Raw genomic sequence first — 23,067 nt, 5'->3', positions numbered from 1 at the left:
CATAAGGAGAGGGGCAGGAAGTCAGCAGCTGTGAGGCCTTCCTATCAAGACAAATGGATAGGATGCTCTAGTCCCTCTACACCAGGAGGTGGCTTCAGGTGTGTGGCTGCTTTGTTTTGTAGGACAAAGCTGAAGTCAGACTTGAGAGTGACTCATCACACAAGGACACCCTGGCCCCAGCCAAGCAGGGTCACTGAAAAGAAACACCTGACATTTACGACGTTGCCCAGCATATTTGATTAGTCACTGCGGGGGGAAACAGAGCCTGGAGTCCATCCCTTATACAATTTAACATTGTACTTAAAGGGTGGCTGCAACCTTGGGGGTTCAAGTGGGGAGAAGTGCTATGTGGGTTTGGGCCCTGCAGGGAGGGTGGAAGCCATGCAGGGGGTTGGTAGGGTCACCCGGCAGGAGAGAGGAAGGCAGAAGACAGAGCCAGCGTAAAGCTCACAGGCTCTCTGGCCATCAGTGTGCACTTCCACCCATCCATTGTACTCACCAATCATCACTGAACCCACCCAGAGGTCTCAAGGCCACCCTGGTCTTGTCTGAGAAGCAGCTGCATGCATGCAGAGAAGAGGAGCAGAGCAAACCTGAGGCTGCATTACTTGGAAAAGCTTGCAGAATTGGCCATTGGCTAGCATCAAGAACTTGGATTTGGGGAGGGTTACCACCATTCTCAGGACTGAGAGGAGCAGCTCACTGTGACCAAACCATTTGAGCAGTGTGGTTCATGCTGAAGCATATGCTTTCCTCCTGGGAGCCTGCAATTTGGTGGCATGCCAGCCATAGGGTGCTACATGCCCAGCTCCCGGGAAAAGCCCTGCACACTGAGTCTCTGATGAGCTTTCCTGGTAGACAACACTTCACTTCATCCCTGGAGGAATTAGATTCATCCCCTGTGATTGATTGCCCTGGGAGAGGACTCTGGAAGCCTGCTCCTGATTTCCTGACTTCCCACCATTACCCTTGTCCCTTTGCTGATTTTGTTTTGTGCTCTTTTATGGTATTAATCCTACCTGGGGGTACAACTGTGTGCTGAGTGCTGGAAGTCCTTCTATTGAATTACTGAACCAGGGAGTGGTCCCAGGGACCCAACACAGCACCCACTAGCACCTGGTACAGAGTCTGAATCCCATCTCCCCTGGTCCAGGAAGGAGGACACACCTCCCCCTTTGGAATACATGCTTGGTCTCTGACCTCTCAGACTCACCTGCCCCCTCCCAAGCAGCCTGACATAGGCCTGCCCTGCAAGGCCAAGGAAGCCCTTTTGGCTGGGACAGAGCTTTGGGGCTGCTTGCAGGGTTTTTGAGGGGAGGGGTGGCAATGAACTTGCAGGTTCTAGGTAAGTACCAACCACTTCCCCACCACTGTGCCCACAATGCTGGCCACACGGACGTTTTGCCCTACTGCTGCTCTGGCCGCATGCTTAGGAGACCTCACACTCACCTCCAGCTTTGAGCCAGGGATGTGGATACAGTGAGGGGACTCTACCTCTCCCCAGCTGCAGGGTCACAACACACATGTTAATAAAATAACCCAGAATATGCACCCCAGAGAAAGGCTGACATGCAGTAACAGAGAAATCATCTCCTCAAGGTTCTGGCAGAAATTCTGGATGGACCCCAGGAGCCACAACACCCTCCAGAGAACAGGGTGATCCGGAAGGGGGCTGAACCCCAGGTATGTTCCTGTGGAAGTGAGGAATGGGCCCCACCTTAGGGAGTCCTGGACCTGGGATGACCAGAGAGACTAAGCCAATAATAGGAAGAGAAACAACAATAAGGCAAAAGGTGTTGAATTATACCTCTCCTCCACATTATGCAGCTAAGTGCTTCCACCCCACCGAACTGACCAAAACCTGGAGGCAGCTACGCCCCCAACGAAAAAGACACTTAGAATACCAATGTTCCAACAGTGCCCAATATCCTACTGACCAAGAGTCCCTTCCAGTGGGGCACTGTACTTTCCCTGAAGTATTTACCAGCATTCAAGACCCACCCCTGCCCCAGGTCACAAATCACAGTAATCATCCCTGCTGGCAGACTGGGGACCTGACAGGAAGGGCAGTACTGTCTACACAGAGCAGCTGGGCACCTCAGGTAGGGACTGAAGTCTGTGTGGCTTCGATGGGCTGTCAGTGAGTTCCAGAATCATGCCAGAGGCACTGTGGGACCTGCTCTCTCTGGGCTATCCAGAATATTTGTAAATCTGGATGTTTCTAAATTTACAGATACTTACATATGTGTATGTTTATTGGATTTATAAATTTATACAATTTTGATAAAGAGTCCAGAAACCTGGGATATGCACAGATTCAAAGGGAAAGAAATCATCCATCATCTGAGAAACACACAAGGACCTGCAAGGAGCCCCAGGAAGCAAATCTGGGGCCGTGCAGACACAACCCTGCCTCTCACTGGAGCACCAGCCCCAGCATTTTCTCTTTATACCATGTGTGAGTCGGGGAAGAAAACAGACCTAACAGAAGCTGTGGTCCCACAGGACTTACTGGAAGGAGAACGAGGTTGGCAGTGAGACATGTGGAGTTGAACTTGGCCCCAAACCTCACCTGCTGGGAGGTCTTAAGCATGTAGCTTTGTCCATCAGCTTTGGTTTCTATACTCAGGGACCCCCTGCTGCCCTTGACTATGGAGATCAGCAAGTGTGTGCTTGCCCAAGCCCCCCTGAAGCCTGGGGCCCACGCTTCCAGACAGCTTCCAGGAACACTAGTTTCACGTGTCAGGCTGTTGATTTCTAGGAGGTAGGAGAGGACAAGGGACTTGGTAAACCTGGGGTGAAACTGGTAAAGAGAGATTTTTTTCAAATTGGAAAGGGCCTTCAATTCGGGAATATTCATTTTGAATTTCCAGAAAGGAAGTTAATGACCATTTCCCAAAAATATTTAACTACAAGACCCTTTCTTGTGGGTGGCACTCATTAAAATCTCCCTAAAGCACTGACACTCACCTAGGATATTAGACCATTTGTTGAATAATTTGGAGTTGCTTTGCTCTGTGATACATAACATTCCATAATACAGATTCTGTTGTCCAGCTCTGTGGCTGTAGCAGACCTACGTTGGCTGGTGTCTGCACATCCCTGCCCTCCTGACACACAGAGATGGGAATTCATAGGCCAAAGGTGCACACAGTAGTTAGTCTGCAGGTGGCTCTGCCCCCCAGCAGGGCCCATCAGATCTTTCACAGCATAGCTACGTGGAAATTGAGGAAAGACTCTTGTGGTATGTATGGCAGCCACAGCAGGTGGGGAAGCAGCCAGACCCAGAAGGAACCTAGGTGGATAGAGGGCAAGAAAGGGCCTGACAGCATCCTGGCATCCCCAAATGTTGCTACCTCCACGCCCAGCCCTGAGCCTCCCAGTTACAAGAGTTATAAAAATCCTTTTTATGCCTAAATTGATGTAAGTGGGTGTGAGTCTGCTCAGCCTGCCATAACAAAGTACAATAGATTGAGGAGCTTGAACAATGGAAATTAATTTCCTCACAGTTCAGGAGGCCACAAGTCCAAGCTCAGGGTACTGGCAGGGCTTCTTGCTCCTGAGACCTCTCTCCCTGGCTCGCAAATGGCCTCCTTCTCCCTGTGTCTCCACATGGTCTTCCCTCTGTGTGTGTGTCTATGTCCTAATCTCCTTTAAAAAATATTTATTTATTTTAGAGAGAGAGTGTGCACACACATGTGAGCAGTGGGGGCTGGAGGCAGAGAGAATCTCAAACAGACTCCCCTCTGAGTGCAGAGCCTGACTCGGGGCTTAATCTCACCACCCTGAGATCATGACCTGAGCCATAATCAAGAGTCAGGACACTAAACAACTGAGCCACTGAGGAGTCTTCCTAATCTCAACTGCTTGAAGGACACCGGTCATATTGGACTATGGCTCACCCTAGTGACCTCATTTAAACTTAGTCACATTCTGAGGTTCTGAGGGTTAGCACTTCAACATAGGAATCTGGGGACCACATGATCCAGCCCATAATAGCTCACTAAGTCATGCAGCTTATAAATGTTGAACTAGAATCTGAACCACTCATGTCGTCTTGTAGCTAGTTCTTTATGTACTGACACTCTTCCTAACTAGTTTGCTCTGCTGCCTGAAGTCCTCACTGGAACAAGACAGGAAATATATAGTCTCAAAAGTAGCAACTAGTTTATAAGATTAATTTTTCGCTTCTTATGAATATTTTATAGTGCATGACCTACTGCCTTGCAGAGATTCAGGGTCCAATGAATATTCATGAGCTATGATTACAAATTGTGCACTTGAGCACTAAGAACGCTTGGGCTTTGAAGCCACTCACCGTGCTCTGCCCAGGGGATTCCAATGTGGGCTGTGACACCCAGCATGCTCCCAAGCCATGCCTTGGAATACAGGAAGAAAATACTGGGAATTTTTTATTCACATATATTTTAAACTGGAAACATAAAAAATGTATATTAGGTTCATTAATATTTAATATAGATGAACAGTAGCACTCAAGTATAATTTTAAAATGTGTAATCTGGGTTGTGTTCAATTTTTTTAATTGATAGGGCATAATCAAATGCATGCAGAGCACCCTTCTAATCACTGGGGCCTCCAAAGTCCTGAGGCCTGGTTGGTCATAGGTAGTTCATTCTCAACAGTTCTCAGTGCTGGTCTCCAGACCAGCAGGATCTGCTGATGTTTCCAAGGGCATCTCCTGGAACCATCTCAGAAATGGACATTCTCAAGCTCCATCTCAGACCCACTGAATCAGAAATGGCTGAAGATGGGGTTTAGGAATCTGTGTGTCAGTAAGCCCTCTAGGGGATGTTGAAGCACCTCTACAGCTAACCCAATACCAAGTTCATGTACTTGCAGGACTGCTCAGGACCAAGTGAGAAACAGTATGACTAAACATACGTTAAGTTGATTTGATGTCCCTGCCGCCTGCAAATCAATGACTAAGACCACAGTGACATGACTAGGTGAGTGTGGTGTGTGCCTTTGCCACTTTACCGTGACAACATAAAATGCGACCCCCAAATTCTTTGACATTCCTCCCAGAAAGAGGTGGGATCTGTGTCCCTCTGCTTGAGTCTGTGGGTGGTTTGACCAGCAGAGCATGGCCAAAGTAACCTGTGGCTTCCAAGGATGGGTCAGGAGAAGCTGTACCACTTGTCTATACCTCAGTGCTCTGTCCCCCAGGGACAACTGATGCCCCCCCACCACTCACCCCCCGCAATCTTTTTAAACTTGTGCTTGCTTCCAAAATGATCTGTGAGCAGAGGATTGGTATCATCATTTAGACTAGGACATTTCAAGAGAGAAAAAGCATTGCTATTAGTAATAACCCCGGAACAGTGGGCATGAACAGGGGCGGTCTCAAGCAAACCCAATGTCCACCAGCTTGATTTTTGGGTGTCAGAAAGCCCATCACAGGCCCCCAAATCCCTCCCCTCCTTTTCTACCTTTTATCTTGGTGTAAAAGTTACTATCCCACAATTAGAAGTGAGGCTTACAAAGCAAATGCCCCTGGGAGAGGTAGGAAGGAGATCTCAATTCAAGCTGCGGCATCCTTGTGATTGGCAGGGTCAGGGGTCACAGGATGGAAAAGGGGAGGAGAAAGTGCAGAGGGAGAAATGCTGCAGAAAGTTGAATCCAAGGTCCATTGACAAACTCCAGCACCCTGTACCCATCTGAGCACCCCGTGTGCAAGAAGACCCCTCTTGCCAACCAAAGGGTTTGACTCTCAAGCTCAGAGCAGCTCGCCCATCAAGCATGAGGAACTGGAGTCAGTCCCTCTAAACACTGGCATCTGAGCCCAGCTAGAGAGCCCTTGCTTCCTGCCATTCTCAGGCACCTGGTACTCTTAGCTCTCAAGGTGGCTTCTGGATCAGAGGCCCAGCAGTAGAAGCCAATAGATCACTGGTGGCAGACACTGCTTCCCCAGCAGCCAAGTTTTTTTTTTATCTCTATAAGCTCTGAAAAACAGAAGTACATAATGAAAAAATAAGTCACATTAATGTCATGAGCAGGTACTCATGCTATGTATGGGCCGAAATGAAGAGAGTCTAACAACACTTTTTCTTAGGGCTAAGAACTGCCAGGCCATCCAGACTCTGTCCTGTTGGCTATGCTATGGATGTCCTCAGTGAAACAGAACCCAGGGAATTGCCTGAGGATGGCAAGTCTCTGTGTGCTCATGCATGTGAGCAAGTGCATTGTGCCTGCATGTGCACATATATGTGTGCTTGAGTATGTGCATGCTTGCTGTCTAATCTCCTTGTCTGGCCAAGTCTGGCACTCCATACAGAAGGAATTGGTAAACACCTCATTACACAAGTACTTTCTTGTCTCATTTATCCTGGAAATGCTGTGGCTTTAGGAAAAAATGTAAGGATTTGAAGTATGAAGAAAGTGCCCACCTCCTAGGAATCATCAGTCACAATAAACCTGTAGGCTCTTTCATCTTGTTTCAAATGGCTAATTCCTGCTGCAGCCAGCCTGACCTAAGAAGAGGCAATTTCATAGCACACTCTGGCTTGAAATTGATGTGCATATTGATCAAGGAACATCATTTCTTGAATTAAGCTTTGTGGAGATAAAGGTGATCGTCAAAGCCCAACTTACTACAAATTCTGAGGAAGTTACAGACACTAAGTGGTAGATTCATCTTGTGGCTCCAGGCAGATCTCAGCAAAAAGAGAATTTTCTTGGGCAGGCTCCTTTCCAGCAAGCACAAGCTCATGGGTTCTCCATGGGAGGCTGTTAGGATCCTGGAAGAGGAGCTGACCCTGGAGAAAGAGATGGCCACCTGTCTTCACAGACACAGGACAATATGGTGTGGGGTGAGCAGCAGCCTCACTTCCCCTCAAGATCACCCCCAGACTCCAACTCTACAGAAGCCAATGTTCCCTTAGGGGCAGCACTGCACTTCTCACAAGCAGAGAGTCGTGTCTCAGTTGGTGCTCATTGCCACAGTCAACCAACGCTATCAGTGTGGCCAATCAGCCTACAGTGTCCTCAGAAAGGACAGAGTCCATCTGGGGAACCAGATGAGAGGCAGAAAGGCAGCCAAGTTGGCTTGGGAGCAGTGGGGCTTCCTGGAGAGGGATATATATCAGGTAGGATGCCTGCAAATGATGTAATCCAGTGGGGGGTAGGAACAACACAGTGTAGCCACCCAAAGGTGCATGGGGAGAGGCATCAAGGATGCTGACATATTTGGAGCTTAGAAGTCTGAGGAGTATCTGTGGAGGAATCAGCCTGCAGGGGTGACAGGCAGCAGGGGACCTGGGCCCTGGGCAGGCTCAGGGTCCTTCACATGGGGCTCCTCCATCCAATGCTTGCTTATCCTCATGTCACTCAGCAGGTAGAGCAGTGGCTTGCTCCTCCTGACCACTGTGCCTCCCAGCCACTGAGCATCAGTCTGCTGCCTATAACATGCTGTCACCTGTTGGGTGGCTTACTCCATGTGGTCTCTCTGTTTACCACCAGCATTCTATTTTCCATGGGGAACACTTTTATTTATAGCAGATAGCACAATTGCTTTAAAAAAAATAAGCAAACATAATATTAATTTCATGATTAAAATATACTCTGCGTTTTAAGCACAAGTTTTGCCAAGGTAAACGATTAGCCCTCTGCATTATTCCTGCTAAACCAGTGGCATCCATTTATCATTCTCAGGAACCTGCAGCTTGGTCAGGACATGGTGGGGTAGCTCATCTCTGTTCCAGGCCATGTCAGCCAAAGAAATTCAACATGGCTGAAGAGATTACTTTCCAGATGTTGCACTTACCATCCTCTGGGAGTTCAGGCAGGGCTGAGGGGCCTCAGCAATCTTCAGGGTGCTGGTGCTTGGGCTTCCTCACAGCATGGCAGCTATCCATGCAAATATCCAAGGAGGAATGCATGGCAATTGTATGACTTATCCTTAGCTCATCGTGTCCCTTCCTCCGGAGTCTAGTGGTTGAAGCAGTCACAAAGACCTTCACAGCCAAAGGAAAGGGGCATGATGGGGACATGGCAAGATTCTAGAAAAGTATATGTGGTAAAAGATATCATTGTGGCCATGTGTGGAAAATACAACCTACCACACAAGCATCAAGAAAGGGCACAGTCCTAGCCACCAATAGAGCCATTCTAAAGATACCAGAAAGGGTCATCAACCCAAATAAATCCTCCACACCTCATTCTCATTCATGTTTGTCCTCCCCACCGTCCTGTGCCCAACCATGACCCTGAAACATTTCAATGTTGAGCTTAAGAAATGCATGGCGGGGGATCCCTGGGTGGCTCAGCGGTTTAGCGCAGCCTTCGGCTCAAGGGCGTGATCCTGGGGTCCCAGGATCGAGTATGTCAGGCTGCCTGTAAGGATCCAGCTTCTCCCTCTGCCTGTGTCTCTGCCTCTCTCTCTCTCATGAATAAATAAATAAAATCTTTTAAAAAAGAAAAGAAATGCATGACGGTGTCACTGATGCATTTCCATGGGGATGATGCTAAATGCACCCTGGGGTGTTACTGGATTCACACGTCCAGAAATAACACTCCCACTCTCTGCTATAGGCTAACTAAATAGGGTGGACCTGGTGTCAGGCAGGAATGCTTTGTCAGTCAGCACCTGAAAACTAGTCTAATAGATTAAAAATAGGAATTGTATTGTCATATAACAAGACATCTGGACATGGACAGTTGCTGGTGTTGGTTCAGCTACACAAGGATGTCTATTTTTTTCCCACTCCTCATGTGCTGTTTTGACCACATGGGCTACACAGGGCAGCAAGATTCCTTCTCTCAGTCTTCTCTTACCTTTTTATTAGAAAGCAAAAACATTTTCCAGCAGCCATCAGTACCAACTGATGAATATCTTAAGACTTATTAACCAGAAATGGATCTCCCCTGGCTTTGAGGAGGTTGGTAAAGTGAGGATTCAGGAAGATGGTGTGGACTTCCCTGAAGGCTCAGACCAGCCATGGTCACCCTTTGGGGCCAGGCACTTAGCTTCATGGCTCAAAAGTGGGTTTGCTCAGCAAGGAAGAAAAGACATGACTCCCAACAAAACCAACCAGTGAAGTATTTGAGCTTTCCAAAGGGAGGCCGTGGAACCTAAGAAAGAGGAGAACATATTTACCACTTCTGAGATTCCAAAAAAAAGCATTTGCTAAGTTTTTTTTTTTAAACAAAATAAGTGGGACTCCTGGGTGGCTCAGTAGTTGAATGTCTGCCTTCAGCTCTGGGCATGATCCCGGAATCCGGGATCGAGAACCACATTGGGCTCCCTGCGAGGAGCACCTGCTTCTCCCTCTACCTATGTCTCTGCCTCTCTCTCTCTCTCTCTCTTTGTCTCTCATGAATAAATAAATCTTTTAAAAATATAAAAAGATAAAAAATAAATAAAAAACAAAATAAACTATTATCAAAAAGACCAGAGATAACCAAGTGCTAGTGAAATTGTGAAGAAAAGGGAACCCTGTGCACTACTGATAGGAATGTGCTTTGATGCAGGTACTATGAAAACAGTATGGAGGGTTCTCGAAAAATTAAAAATAGAACTACCATATGATCCAGCAATTCTACTTCTGGGTATATATCCAAAGAAACTGAAATCAAGACCCCAAAGAGATATCTGTACCTCCAGTTCATTGGAGTGATTTACAACAGCCAAGACATAGAAACAACTTAGTTGGCCATCAGTGAGTGGATGAGTGGATAATGATGCAAAAAAGAAGAAAAAAGAAAATCCTGCCATTTACATGATACCTTGAGGGCATTATGCTAAGTGAGGTAAGTCAGAGAGAGAAAGATAAATACTGCATGAAATCACCTATACATGGAATCTGAAAAAGCTGAACTTGTAGAAACAGAGTAGATGGTGGTTACTTGGGGCTGGGGGTTGAGGAAAATAGGGAGATGTACAATGTATAGGGAGATGTATAATGTACAGCATGGCAACTATAGGTAATAATACTGGATTATGTACTTGAATGTAGCTAAGAGAATAGATCTTAAATGTTCTCATCATAAAAAAGGAAATGCTAATCACGTAACAGGATAGAGATTTTAGCTAATGCTATGGTAGTAATCATTTTGCCATATATAAGAACATCAAATCAATACATTGTACTCCTTGGGCTTACACAATGTTACATGTCAATTATATCAATAAAGCTAGAAAAAAATTAAAATTAATAATACTTAAAAATGTGGGGCACCTGGGTGGTTCAGTCAGTTAAGTGTCCTACTCTTGATTTCGGCTCAGGTTATGATCTCAGGGTCACGAGATCAAGCCCTGTGTAGGGCACACACTCAGCAGGGAGTCTCTCTCCCTCTCACTCTGTCCCTGCCCCCTCAAATAAATAAATAAACCTTTTTTAAAAAAATACTTAAAAATTAAATTACATTAAAAAGCAAAACAAATGAACATAATGCTAATTATACCTTCGATTCTCAAGCCTTTCAGATGTCGATTTTCTTTTTCTTTTGAGCATTGTTATTCTCTGTTATGCTTGGTACCCAATCTAAAGAAATGGGTGTAAATATGAGCCTTCTCTCTTCTCACTAATGATGTCTTTTACTTATGTGTCCCTGGTGTGCACACTGAAGGAACCAACATCTCCATTCATGGTACACTGTGATTCAGTGAGCTTATGATGCAGGCAGGAGGGAGAGCTGCAGACCTATTGCCACCCCACTTGAATGGCCAACCCAGCAGCACACCTGCAAGCACAGGCTGTCAGAAGTCCTAGGCTTCAGGAAATCCAAATCTATAATGCTGCTGCACCCCACCAGGTGTCCAAATGAAAAAGCCTGAGAGGCATTCAGTTTAAAAGGAGCTCCTAGGAAGTTTTGTCATGGTGTAACTGGGAGGAAATCCCAGTTTAAAAAAAAAGGAAAGGAAAGACGATGTCAGTAACTAGTATCAAGGAGGTCTTGTGAACTTTTCATTTCCATAGAAAGTTCAAAAGTTACGCCCATCTCCGACCAACAGTGGGAAAGGAAACCAAGTCCTCAGTGGAAGGCCACTGTTTGGTCAAGCACAAAGGAGGTAGGAGCATGGTACGAAAAGATGGTGTAGCAAAGTATGTCACAGTGTCACAAGGGCTCCCTAGGACTTGAAGATGTTTTAACATGGAATGCAGAAAGGCTTTACTTCATCTTCAAAAAAAATTTTTTCAGAGCAGTTTTAGGTTCACAGCAAAATTGAGTAGAAGGTACAGACATTTTTTCCCAAATCTCCCCATCCCCACAAATATATAAATTCCCCCATGGTCAACATTACCCAGCAGAATGGTTCATTGTTATCACCCAAAGCTCATAGTGTACATTAGGGTTCACTCTTGGTGATATACACTCTATGGGTTTGGACAAATGTATAATGACATGTACCAATCATTATTGTATCACACAGAGTAGTTTAACTGTCCTAAGGTTCCCCTGCTCTGCCTATACATCCCATTCTTCTCCCTAGCCCTGGCAACCACTGGTCATTTTACTGTCTCCACAGTTTTGCCCTTTCTGAAATGTTGCATAGTGGGAATCATTAAGTATGCCACATTTTCAGACTGGCTTTTTGCACTTGTAATACACATTGAAGTTTCCTCCAGGTCTTTTTGTGGCTTCACAGATCATATCTTTTCAGCATCTAACAGTATTCCATTGTGTGGAGGGACCACAGCTTATTTATCCTTTCACTTTCGGAAGGACACCTCAGTTGCTTCCAAGTTTTGGCAATTAAGAAGAAAGCTGCTATAAACATTTGTGGGCAGGCTTTTCTGTAGACATAAGTTTTCACCTCCTTTTGGGTAGATACCAAGTGGCATGATTACTGGATCATACACCAAGTGTTATTTAGTTTCATAAGAATCTACTAAGCTGTCTTCCAAAGTAGCTGTTATTTTGTATTCCCACCAGCAGTATATGAGAGTTCTTGTTGCTGCATATAATCACCAGAATTTGGTGTTGTCGATGTTTTGGGTTTGGGCCATTCTAAATGTGTGTCATGGTACCATTACTTTAACTTGCATTCCCCTACTGACATATGATGTGGAGCATCATCTCATATTCTATTTGCTGTGTCTATCTTGTTCAGTGAGGTGTATGTTAAGGTCTGGTTCATTTTTTAACTGGATTTTTTGCTTTTCTACTGTTGAGTTTTAAGAGGTCTTTGTATATTTTGGACAACATGTCTTGATCAGTTATGTCTTTTGTAAATATTTTCTGCCAGTCTGTGGCTCATCTTCTCATTCTCTTGACAGCATCTCTCACAGAACGGAAATGTTTAATTTTAATGAAGTCCAGTTTATCAAGTTCCTTTCATTGATCATGCCTTTGGTGTTGTATGTTAAACATCATCATTGGGAAGCCTGGGTGGCTCAGTGGTTGAGCGTCTGCCTTTGGCTCAGGGCATGACCCCAGTCCTGGGATCGAGTCCCACATCAGGCTTCCTGCATGGAGCCTGCTTCTTCTTCTGCCTGTGTCTCTGCCTCTCTCTCTATGTCCCCCATGAATAAATAAATAAATAAAATCTTTTAAAAAAATCATCATCAAATCCAAGGTCATCTAGATTTTCTCCTGTGTTATTTTCAGAGTGTTATAGTTTCACACTTTACATTTAGGTCAGAGATCCTTTGAGTTAATTTTCAGAAGGATGTAAGGTCAGTATCTAAATTCTTTTTTTACTGTTGTTTTTTTGTTTGTTTCCATTTGTTCCAGCACCATTTGTCAAATACACTATCTTTGCACCATTGTATTTTTTTAATTACATTGTGAAAGATCAGTTAAATATGTGGGTCTGTTTCTGGGTGCTCTATTCTATTCCATTGATCTCTGTTTATTTTCTCACTAATACCACACACCTTGATTTCTCACTAATACCACACACCTTGATTAATCTATAGTAAGTCTTGAAGGTGAGTAGTGTCTGGCCTTTAACTTTGTTCTTCTCCCAGAAGGGCTGTCATCTGAGGAAGGGAACCAAAGTTGGCAGAAATGTGAGACAACAGGGTGAAGTGACAACAAAACTCCAGCCAAACCCCAAGTAAGGAGCGCCAAGCAATATGTTTGCCCAAGAATTTCTGATATTCAACCCTCCTGCTCATATGTGTAACTCACACACCAGCCTGCAAAGTGGGGAGGATGGACTGGGTCATCTTCATTTTACAGCAAAGGAATGGAGACTAGCATAGGGAAACGTGGGCCCAAACTCACACAGCCATAACTGGAAGTCTGGAGCAAGTATTGTGACTCATCTGCCTCTGGGGATGAGGACCCCTCATCCTTGCCCTGTTCCCAGAACCCGAGTCCCCAGAAGCAAATCTCATCGGTCATGCTGGAAGTCTCCACCTCCCTGCTCCTGCATGATGGGCACCTATAACCTTCCACGTAAATGGCCCTCAGCCTGGCAGCCCTCTGCTGGTCCTGCAGGGCCAGGATGAACATGATGAATGTGTAGCCCATTGCGTCACTCTCAAGGATACCACAAGTGAACATAGCCTCACCTCTGTGATATTCCTGCCAAGATGGCCCTGGTAGGAAGCAACATCAGACAAAAATATTCCTAATCTGCAAACTTCAGAAGTGTTGAGGTCATGAGTGTCAGCAGACTGAGGAACTACTCCGCACTGAAGGACACATGATAACTAACTGCAACATGTTGATTCTGAACCGGATCCTTTTGCTCTAAAGGACATTACTGAGAAAATATAAATGGGGCCTGAGGACTAGAAGTTATTAATTAATGTGTCTGTGATAATTCCCTGATTTCTATGATAGTTGCTTTGTGGTTACAGAGGAGAACGTCCTTATTTGTAGGAATTCTGAAAAATTAGTGTGCAGAATTACACACTAAGCTCTATGGGAATAATAGATCATGATACAGGCAATTGAATCTTAAACAATTTGGGAGGGAAGGTCTTTCTACTATTCTTGTAATTTTTGTTTAACTTTGAGATTCTTTCAAAATTAAGGTGTTTTGTTGTTGATGGTGTAAATACAGCCACAGAGAGAAATCTGACTTTCCCCAGTGGGAATGTGAGTGCCCCTGTGTATCCCAGGACACTGAGGTATTACTGATGGAGCCATGAAGAACCAGGCATCACTCAAAGCATGCATTAAGCATCCATCAGCACACTGAGCATGCTTACTGGGTCTACACCCACCTAAAGAGAGGAGGGAATGCATGGGAAATACAGGCCATGAGAGATCTCTCTTGGATTTGGGAACCTGTTTCCTTTCTGCATCTCTGAGCTGTGAGGCTTTGCAGAGGCCAAATCTAGGTGGGCTCCCAGGTGCAAGGAAACACGGCCCAGGAAACAGCACCAGGGAAAAGAGGTGCCTCTTCCCCTCAATTCCAGCAAGAGTCTAGCAACTTCCTGCTGGCTCAATGCTGACTCATCCCTGTTGCTGGGGGGGGGGGGGGAGCATCTGATTGGCAGGCTGAGTCACAGCAGGGGGCCAGGGATCAGCCCCACTCAACCGAAGTGTGCAAATCCATGGACCGTGGGGAACATGCTGGAAGAGCAAGAGGAGCAGGTACGGAGAGGAGGGGCACGATGGCAGAGGAGTAGGGTCCCCAAGTCACCTGTCCCCACCAAATTACCTAGATAACCTTCAAATCATCCTGAAAATCTACGAATTCGGCCTGAGATTTAAAGAGAGACCAGCTGGAACGCTACAGTGAGAAGAGTTCGCGCTTCTATCAAGGTAGGAAGACGGGGGAAAAAGAAATAAAGAAACAAAAGGCCTCCAAGGGGGAGGGGCCCCGCGAGGAGCCGGGCTGAGGCCGGGGTGAGTGTCCCCAGGACAGGAGAGCCCCATCCCGGAGGAGCAGGAGCTGCACCAACCATCCCGGAGGAAAGGGGCTCGCAGGGAGGTGGAGCAGGACCCAGGAGGGCGGGGATGCCCTCGGGCTCCCGGGGACACTAACAGGCACCTGTGCCCCGGGAGAGTGTGCCGAGCTCCCTAAGGGCTGCAGCGCGCACGGCGGGACCCGGAGCACCTCTGAGGGGCTCGGGCGGCAGCTCCGCGGAGGGGGCTGCGGGGCGGGAGCGCGAATCCAACAGCGCAGGCCCCGGAGCACAGGGCGCCGGGACACAGCCCAGGATCCGGCCTCCCCCAGGGACAGGCAGAGGCCGGGAGGGCCCAGGACAGCGAGGACGCTCCTGCCCCGAGCTGAGCAGATCAGCGGCACCGCCCCAGAGCCTCCAGGCCCTGCAGATGGAGAGCCCCGGAGTTACGGCGGGAGCTGACTCCAGGGCTGCAGAGTTGGCCCCGCCACTGCGGTTGTTCCTCCTGGGGCCTCACGGGGTAAACACCCCGACTGAGCCCTGCACCAGGCAGGGGCAGAGCAGCTCCCCCAAGTGCTCACACCTGAGAATCAGCACAGCAGGCCCCTCCCCCAGAAGACCAGCGAGACGGACCAGTTCCAGGGGAAGTCAAGGGACACTTACAGTATACAGAATCAGAGGATACTCCCCCGTGGTTTTTTTTTTCTTTTTTTTCTTTTTTTTCTTTTTCACTTCTGTTTGCTCCCCCCACCCTTTTTTCCCTTTCTTTCTTTTTCTTTCTCTTTTCTTCTCTTTTTTTCGTCCTTTTTTCTTTTTTCTTTTTCGCTTTTCTCTCCTTTCTCTCCTCTCTTTTTCTCGTTTTCCCAATACAAGTTGTTTTTGGCCACTCTGCACTGAGCAAAATGACTAGAAGGAAAACCTCACCTCAAAAGAAAGAATCAGAAACAGTCCTCTCTCCCACAGAGTTACAAAATCTGGATTACAATTCAATGTCAGAAAGCCAATTCAGAAGCACTATTATACAGCTACTGGTTGCTCTAGAAAAAAGCATAAAGGACTCAACAGACTTCATGACTGCAGAATTTAGATCTAATCAGGCAGAAATTAAAAATCAATTGAATGAGATGCAATCCAAACTAGAAGTCCTAATGACAAGGGTTAACGAGGTGGAAGAACGAGTGAGTGACATAGAAGACAAGTTGATGGCAAAGAGGGAAACTGAGGAAAAAAGAGACAAACAATTAAAAGACCATGAAGACAGATTAAGGGAAATAAACGACAACCTGAGGAAGAAAAGCCTACGTTTAATTGGGGTTCCTGAGGGGACCGAAAGGGCCAGGGGGCCAGAATATGTATTGAACAAATCATAGCTGAAAACTTTCCTAATCTGGAAAGGGAAACAGGCATTCGGATCCAGGAAATAGAGAGATCCCCCCTAAAATCAATAAAGACCGTTCAACACCTCAACATCTAATAGTTAAGCTTGCAAATTCCAAAGATAAAGAGAAGATCCTTAAAGCAGCAAGAGACAAGAAATCCCTGACCTTTATGGGGAGGAGTATCAGGGTAACAGCAGACCTCTCCACAGAGACCTGGCAGGCCAGAAAGGGCTGGCAGGATATATTCAGGGTCCTAAATGAGAAGAACATGCAACCAAGAATACTTTATCCAGCAAGGCTCTCATTCAAAATGGAAGGAGAGATAAAGAGCTTCCAAGACAGGCAGGAACTGAAAGAATATGTGACCTCCAAACCAGCTCTGCAAGACTTTTTAAGGGGGACTCTTAAAATGTCCCTTTAAGAAGAAGTTCAGTGGAACAATCCACAAAAACAGGTACTGAATAGATATCATGTTGACACTAAACTCATATCTGTCAATAGTAACTCTGAATGTGAACGGGCTTAATGACCCCATCAAAAGGCGCAGGGTTTCAGACTGGATAAAAAAGCAGGACCCATCTATTTGCTGTCTACAAGAGACTCATTTTAGACAGAAGGACACCTACAGCATGAAAATAAAAGGTTGGAGAACCATTTACCATTCAAGTGGTCCTCAAAAGAAAGCAGGGGTAGCCATCCTCAGATAAAGTAAAATTTACCCTGAAGAGTGTAGTGAGAGATGAAGAGGGACACTATGTCATACTTAAAGGATCTATCCAACAAGAGGAGTTAACAATCTTCAATATATATGCCCTGAATCTGGGAGCTCCCAAATATTTAAATCAATTAATAACCAAAGTGAAGAAATACTTAGATAATAATACAATTATACTTGGTGACTTCAATGTAGCTCTTTCTACCCTCGAGAGGTCTTCTAAGCACAGCATCTCCAAAGAAACGAGAGCTTTAAATGATACACTGGACCAGATGGATTTCACAGATATCTACAGAACTTTACATCCAAACTCAACTGAATACACATTCTTCTCAAGTGCACATGGAACTTTCTCCAGAATAGACCGTATACTGGGTCACAAATCGGGTCTGAACCGATACCAAAAGATTGGGATCGTCCCCTGCATATTGTCAGACCATAATGCCTTGAAATTAGAAGTAAATCACAACAAGAAGTTAGGAAGGACTTCAAATACGTGGAGGTTAAGGACCATCCTGCTAAAAGATGAAAGGGTCAACCAGGAAATTAAGGAAGAATTAAATAGATTCATGGAAACTAATGAGAATGAAGATACAACTGTTCAAAATCTTTGGGATGCAGCAAAAGGAGTCCTGAGGGGGAAATACATCGCAATACAAGCAGCCATTCAAAAACTGGAAAGAACTCAAATACAAAAGCTCACCTTACACATAAAAGAGCTAGAGAAAAAATAGCAAATAGATCCTACACCCAGCAGAAGAAGAGAGTTAATAAAGATTCGAGCAGAACTCAACGAAATCGAGACCAGAAGAACTGTGGAACAGATCAACAGAACCAGGAGTTGGTTCTTTGAAAGAATTAATAAGATAGATAAACCATTAGCCAACCTTATTAAAAAGAAGAGAGAGAAGACTCAAATTAATAAAATCATGAATGAGAAAGGAGAGATCACTACCCACACCAAGGAAATACAAACGATTTTAAAAACATATTATGAACAGCTCTACGCCAATAAATTAGGCAATCTAGAAGACATGGACGCATTCCTGGAAAGCCACAAACTACCAAAACTGGAACAGGAATAAATAGAAAACCTGAACAGGCCAATAACCAGGGAGGAAATTGAAGCAGTCATCAAAAACCTCCCAAGACACAAGAGTCCAGGGCCAGATGGCTTCCCTGGGGAATTCTATCAAACGTTTAAAGAAGAAACCATACCTATTCTACTAAAGCTGTTTGGAAAGAGAAAGAGATGGAGTACTTCCAAATTCGTTCTATGAGGCCAGCATCACCTTAATTCCGAAACTAGACAAAGACCCCACCAAAAAGGAGAATTACAGACCAATATCCCTGATGAACATGGATGCAAACATTGTCAACAAGATACTAGCCAATATGATCCAAGAGTACATTAAGAAGATTATTCACCATGACCAAGTAGGATTTATCCCCGGGACACATGGCTGGTTCAACACTCGTAAAACAATCAGTGTGATTCATCATATCAGCAAGAGAAAAACCAAGAACCATTATGATCCTCTCATTAGATGCAGAGAAAGCATTTGACAAAACAGCATCCATTCCTGATCAAAACTCTTCAGAGTGTAGGGATAGAGGGAACTTTCCTCTACATCTTAAAAGCCATCTATGAAAAGCCCACAGCAAATATCATTGTCAATGGGGAAACACTGGGAGCCTTTCCCCTAAGATCAGGAACAAGACAGGGATGTCCACTCTCACCACTGCTGTTCAACATAGTACTGGAAGTCCTCGCCTCAGCAATCAGACAACAAAAAGACATAAAAGGCATTCAAATTGGCAAAGAAGAAGTCAAACTCTCCCTCTTTGCCGATGACATGATACTCTACATAGAAAGCCCAAAAGACTCCACCCCAAGATTGCTAGAACTCATACAGCAATTTGGCAGTGTGGCAGGATACAAAATCAATGCCCAGAAATCAGTGGCATTTCTATACACTAACAATGAGAGTGAAGAAAGAGAAATTAAGGAGTCAATCCCATTTACAATTGCACCCAAAAGCATAAGATCCCTAGGAATAAACCTAACCAAAGAGGTAAAGGATCTATACCCTAAAAACTACAGAACACTTCTGAAAGAAATTGAGGAAGGCACAAAGAGATGGAAAAATATTCCATGCTCATGGATTGGCCGAATTAATATTGTGAAAATGTCAATGTTACCCAGGGCAATTTACATGTTCAATGCAATCCCTATCAAAATACCATGGACTTTCTTCAGAGAGTTAGAACAAATTATTTTAAAATTTGTGTGGAATCAGAAAAGACCCTGAATAGCCAGGGGAATTTTAAAAAAGAAAACCATAGCAGCAAGAGCATCACAATGCCAGATTTCAGGTTATACTACAAAGTTGTGGTCATCAAGACAGTGTGGTTCTGGCACAAAAACAGACACATAGATCAATGGAACAGAATAGAGAACCCAGAAGTGGACCCTCAACTTTATGGTCAACTAATATTCGATAAAGGAGGAAAGACTATCCACTGGAAGAAAGACAGTCTCTTCAATAAATGGTGCTGAGACAATTGGACATCCACATGCAGAAGAATGAAACTAGACCACACTCTTTCACCATATACGAAGATAAACTCAAAATGGATGAAAGATCTAAATGTGAGACAAGATTCCATCAAAATCCTAGAGGAGAACACAGGCAACACTCTTTTTTGAACTCGGCCGCAGTAACTTCTTGCAAGATACATCCACGAAGGCAAAAGAAACAAAAGCAAAAATGATCTATTGGGACTTCGTCAAGATAAGAAGCTTTTGCACAGCAAAGGATACAGTCAACAAAACTAAAAGACAACCTACAGAATGGGAGAAGATATTTGCAAATGATGTATCAGGTAAAGGGCTAGTTTCCAAGATCTATAAAGAACTTCTTAAACTCAACACCCAAGAAACAAACAATCCAATCATGAAATGGGCAAAAGACATGAAGAGAAATCTCACAGAGGAAGACATAAACATGGCCAACACGCACATGAGAAAATGCTCTGCTCATTTGCCATCCGGGTTACACCACTAGCATTAACCCAGGCCCCTTTGCATTTTAGGGGTGGAAAATTGGCTGGCAGATATGTCCATTCTGTCACTGTTAAGCACTGGGCATTATCACCATTATTAATTTGAAGGCTTTTTAGTGGGAGAACCAGTCCTAATTCTTCTGCCCCTGCCAACTCTATGGTATCTTTCTTGGCCAGATTTGCCCATTTATGTAACTGGTTTCTATCCTGTTGGCATTTGAATTTGCTAAAGTCTTGCAAGATCTTATTAAAAAAAGATTGTTCAGAGTACAATATCTGTGCTAATGTTCCCAGAGGCACATGCATTTTAAATGAGAATGCTTGTTAATTCAAAAGGAATGACTCTCTAATGGCTGAATTTTAGGGAATGTGGTAGGAACTGTGATTTTCAGCTTGGTTATCCTGCCTGGAGTATCACAGGTCAGATTTTCCCTCCTGTGTTAAATTGTGGGGTCCTGGGCACCGCCTGGCAGAGCACCCAGAGCTGGCATCCTGTTTCCTCTCCATCACACTTCCTGGGGCTTAGAATCTGACAAAAATGAGCAGGCTCTTCTGGCCCTGTTGTTAAGAAAGAAGCTGACTTATTTCCATCTTTGAATTATCATGGTTATTTCAATACCCCATTTTCCTGACTTCTGCCTCTCTTGGCTGCCCTGTTGATACAGTGCTGAGCTTCTGCGGGATTGACTATTTCTCGATATAACACTGGAGTTCAATCAGTGATTCCCAGACCTCAGCCCTGGCACCAAATGCACCAGGAAAGGATGTCTGGAAGTATAAGAACAAACAACAACAACAACAACAAAAATCTTTTCCAGGGCCTAATTTTCAGAGAGAGTTTCAAGAGGACTGAAAATGAGGAGTCTGTAACTTCCTATGAAAACACTGGGAAAGTAAATGACCATTTTCCTGTGAGAGCTTTACAATCCAGACAGCAGTGGAGATGAGAGTTTATTGGGCCCCTACATACACACTGCTAGCTGCTCAATGCAAGCAATCTTTGTATCCAGCCCCACGCATACACTGCACACTGAATCCTTGTAAAGCCTATTCCAAGCGTCCTACTGTATTCTCAGTAAACATTTTGATGCTTCTAAAGGAGGAAGGTTTTTAACATAATCCATGAAGCATTATCACACTCAAGAATCAATAACAATTCCTTAACATCCAGTATCCTGTTCAGGTATTTATAGTTGGCTGATACAAATCAAGATCCCTAGGAAGTCTGCCTGTTGCATTTTATTGGCATGTTTCAAATATCTCTTTTAATCTATGGATTTCTTTTCCTCTCTCTCTCTCTATTGTGTGTGTGTGTGTGTGTGTGTGTGTGTGTGTGTGTGTCTTTGAAATTTATTTGTTAAAGGAACTAAGTCCATGGTCTCTACAGCTTCTTAAATTTTCTTATGCACATGAGTCACTGGCAGATTTTGTTAAAATACAGATTCTGTGTATCTAGCCAGCTCTGGGGCAGTGTGGGGCTGCTGGTCCTTGGACCACACTTGAGGAGGAGGCTACTCGAAGGAAGATTGCAGAGGTGCAAGCATGGTTCTGCTCCATCTTTCCTGCAAGCTGGGGGTGATCTCAGGCCCCGGTAAGATTCAGACAGATGCTGGTGAATCCACTGGAGGTGGTGCTGTGCATTCCTTCTGATGCCCAGTGGGTCTGTGCACAGCCAAGTTCAGACCCTGTGGGGCCAGCTGCCTCAAGCCCCCCGCCCCAGCCATCATTTTCTGTAGCTGCAGTTGGAGACTGTGGCCCTGAAGCCCGCTTGGACAATTTTGCACCAGCTACATTGTGGTTGGGCAGTGCTTCCTTCATTGTTGCTGCATGGGCCAGGGATGGTGGCAGGCTCCGAGTGTTCACCTGGGCGTGTTGGGAGGGGGAGTGCATTGCATTAGGGGCCCCCCCGATTGGCCATGCTTCCCAGGATCCACAACCTGTGTAGTGCTCCCCACGTGGAAACTGGGCTCCCCACGTCTGCAGAGGCTTGACAGGTCTTGTGAATCAGGGTTTGTCCCATTGGAAGTCTATCTAGGCTATGAAATTTTGAGAGGAGAGTGAGGCGCAGCTGGCAGCTAGCACCTGGGCTCCAGGCTCGGGCTTGAGGCCATCTTATGCCATCCAGTCCCAGGTAAGTGCCTAGGAGTGAAACCTAGAGGAGCCTAGCTGACCATGGAATCACAAGAAATAAGAACTTGTTATTGTTTTAAGCCACTAAGTCTTGGCGTTTTGTCACACAGCACAGCTAACTGAAACGTCACTGCACAACAGCTTACCAGGTATGTGGGAGCTGGTGCTCAGTGAGCCAGGACCCCACGCCTTCTTAGTTATTGGGGTTTGGCAAACATGGGTTAACTCCCAACACCTGAAGATGCTTCAAGAACGGAACCAGCTTTACATTCCTACTTTTACCGTTCAGTGTCAAATCATGGCTCCTATCCAAAGGGAGTCACTGGGGGTCACAGGCTCTTGAATTGGATGTACCTGCTGTGAACCCTAGAACAACTCCCTTGGTCTTTGCACTCATTACTCTATCCTCTCCGTTTCTGTGGCTCCATGTTTCAAAGGCACATATCAACTTCAGGACATTTGCAATAAGTAAGCAAAATGAGGTACTTAGAGCTGGAATCCATGCAAAGAGGCCACACACTATAGTATTATTGTTATTCAGTACTATCCATAAATTTAGTAGATGATCTGCTTGCTCTCTGTCTCCGTTACCTGGAGTCTGGTGTGCAGACCAGGAGTGTCAATGTTGCTCTTGAGCTAAGTAGGACAGTAAATTCTCAGGCTCCAGCTCAGATCCACCACACCAGAAATTCTATGAATCCATAAGCTCTTTAGGTGATTATATGACTTTCTCTTGTATAGCTTTTTGTGTCATAAAATAAAACACAGGTGCAGAAGACTCCGTTGAATGTATGGCCTAGTAAATGATTTTAGGCAGACACCCTCAAAGTACCACACAGGTGATGGCACGGATCTGCTAGCCCCGAGAATCCCTTTTGTGCCCACCTGGGATCATCTCACTGCACTGTTTTAGTTTAGCAACTATGTGTACTTCCTGGACACTATAGTTTCCTCTTCCTCTGTTTAAATGTGATGTGTCTTGGCGCCCCCAGCTGGCTTGGTCAGTGAA

The sequence above is a fragment of the Vulpes lagopus genome, chromosome 19 (genome assembly GCF_018345385.1).
Source record: "Vulpes lagopus strain Blue_001 chromosome 19, ASM1834538v1, whole genome shotgun sequence".
Taxonomy (NCBI): domain Eukaryota; kingdom Metazoa; phylum Chordata; class Mammalia; order Carnivora; family Canidae; genus Vulpes; species Vulpes lagopus.
This window is presented reverse-complemented; position numbering follows the sequence as displayed.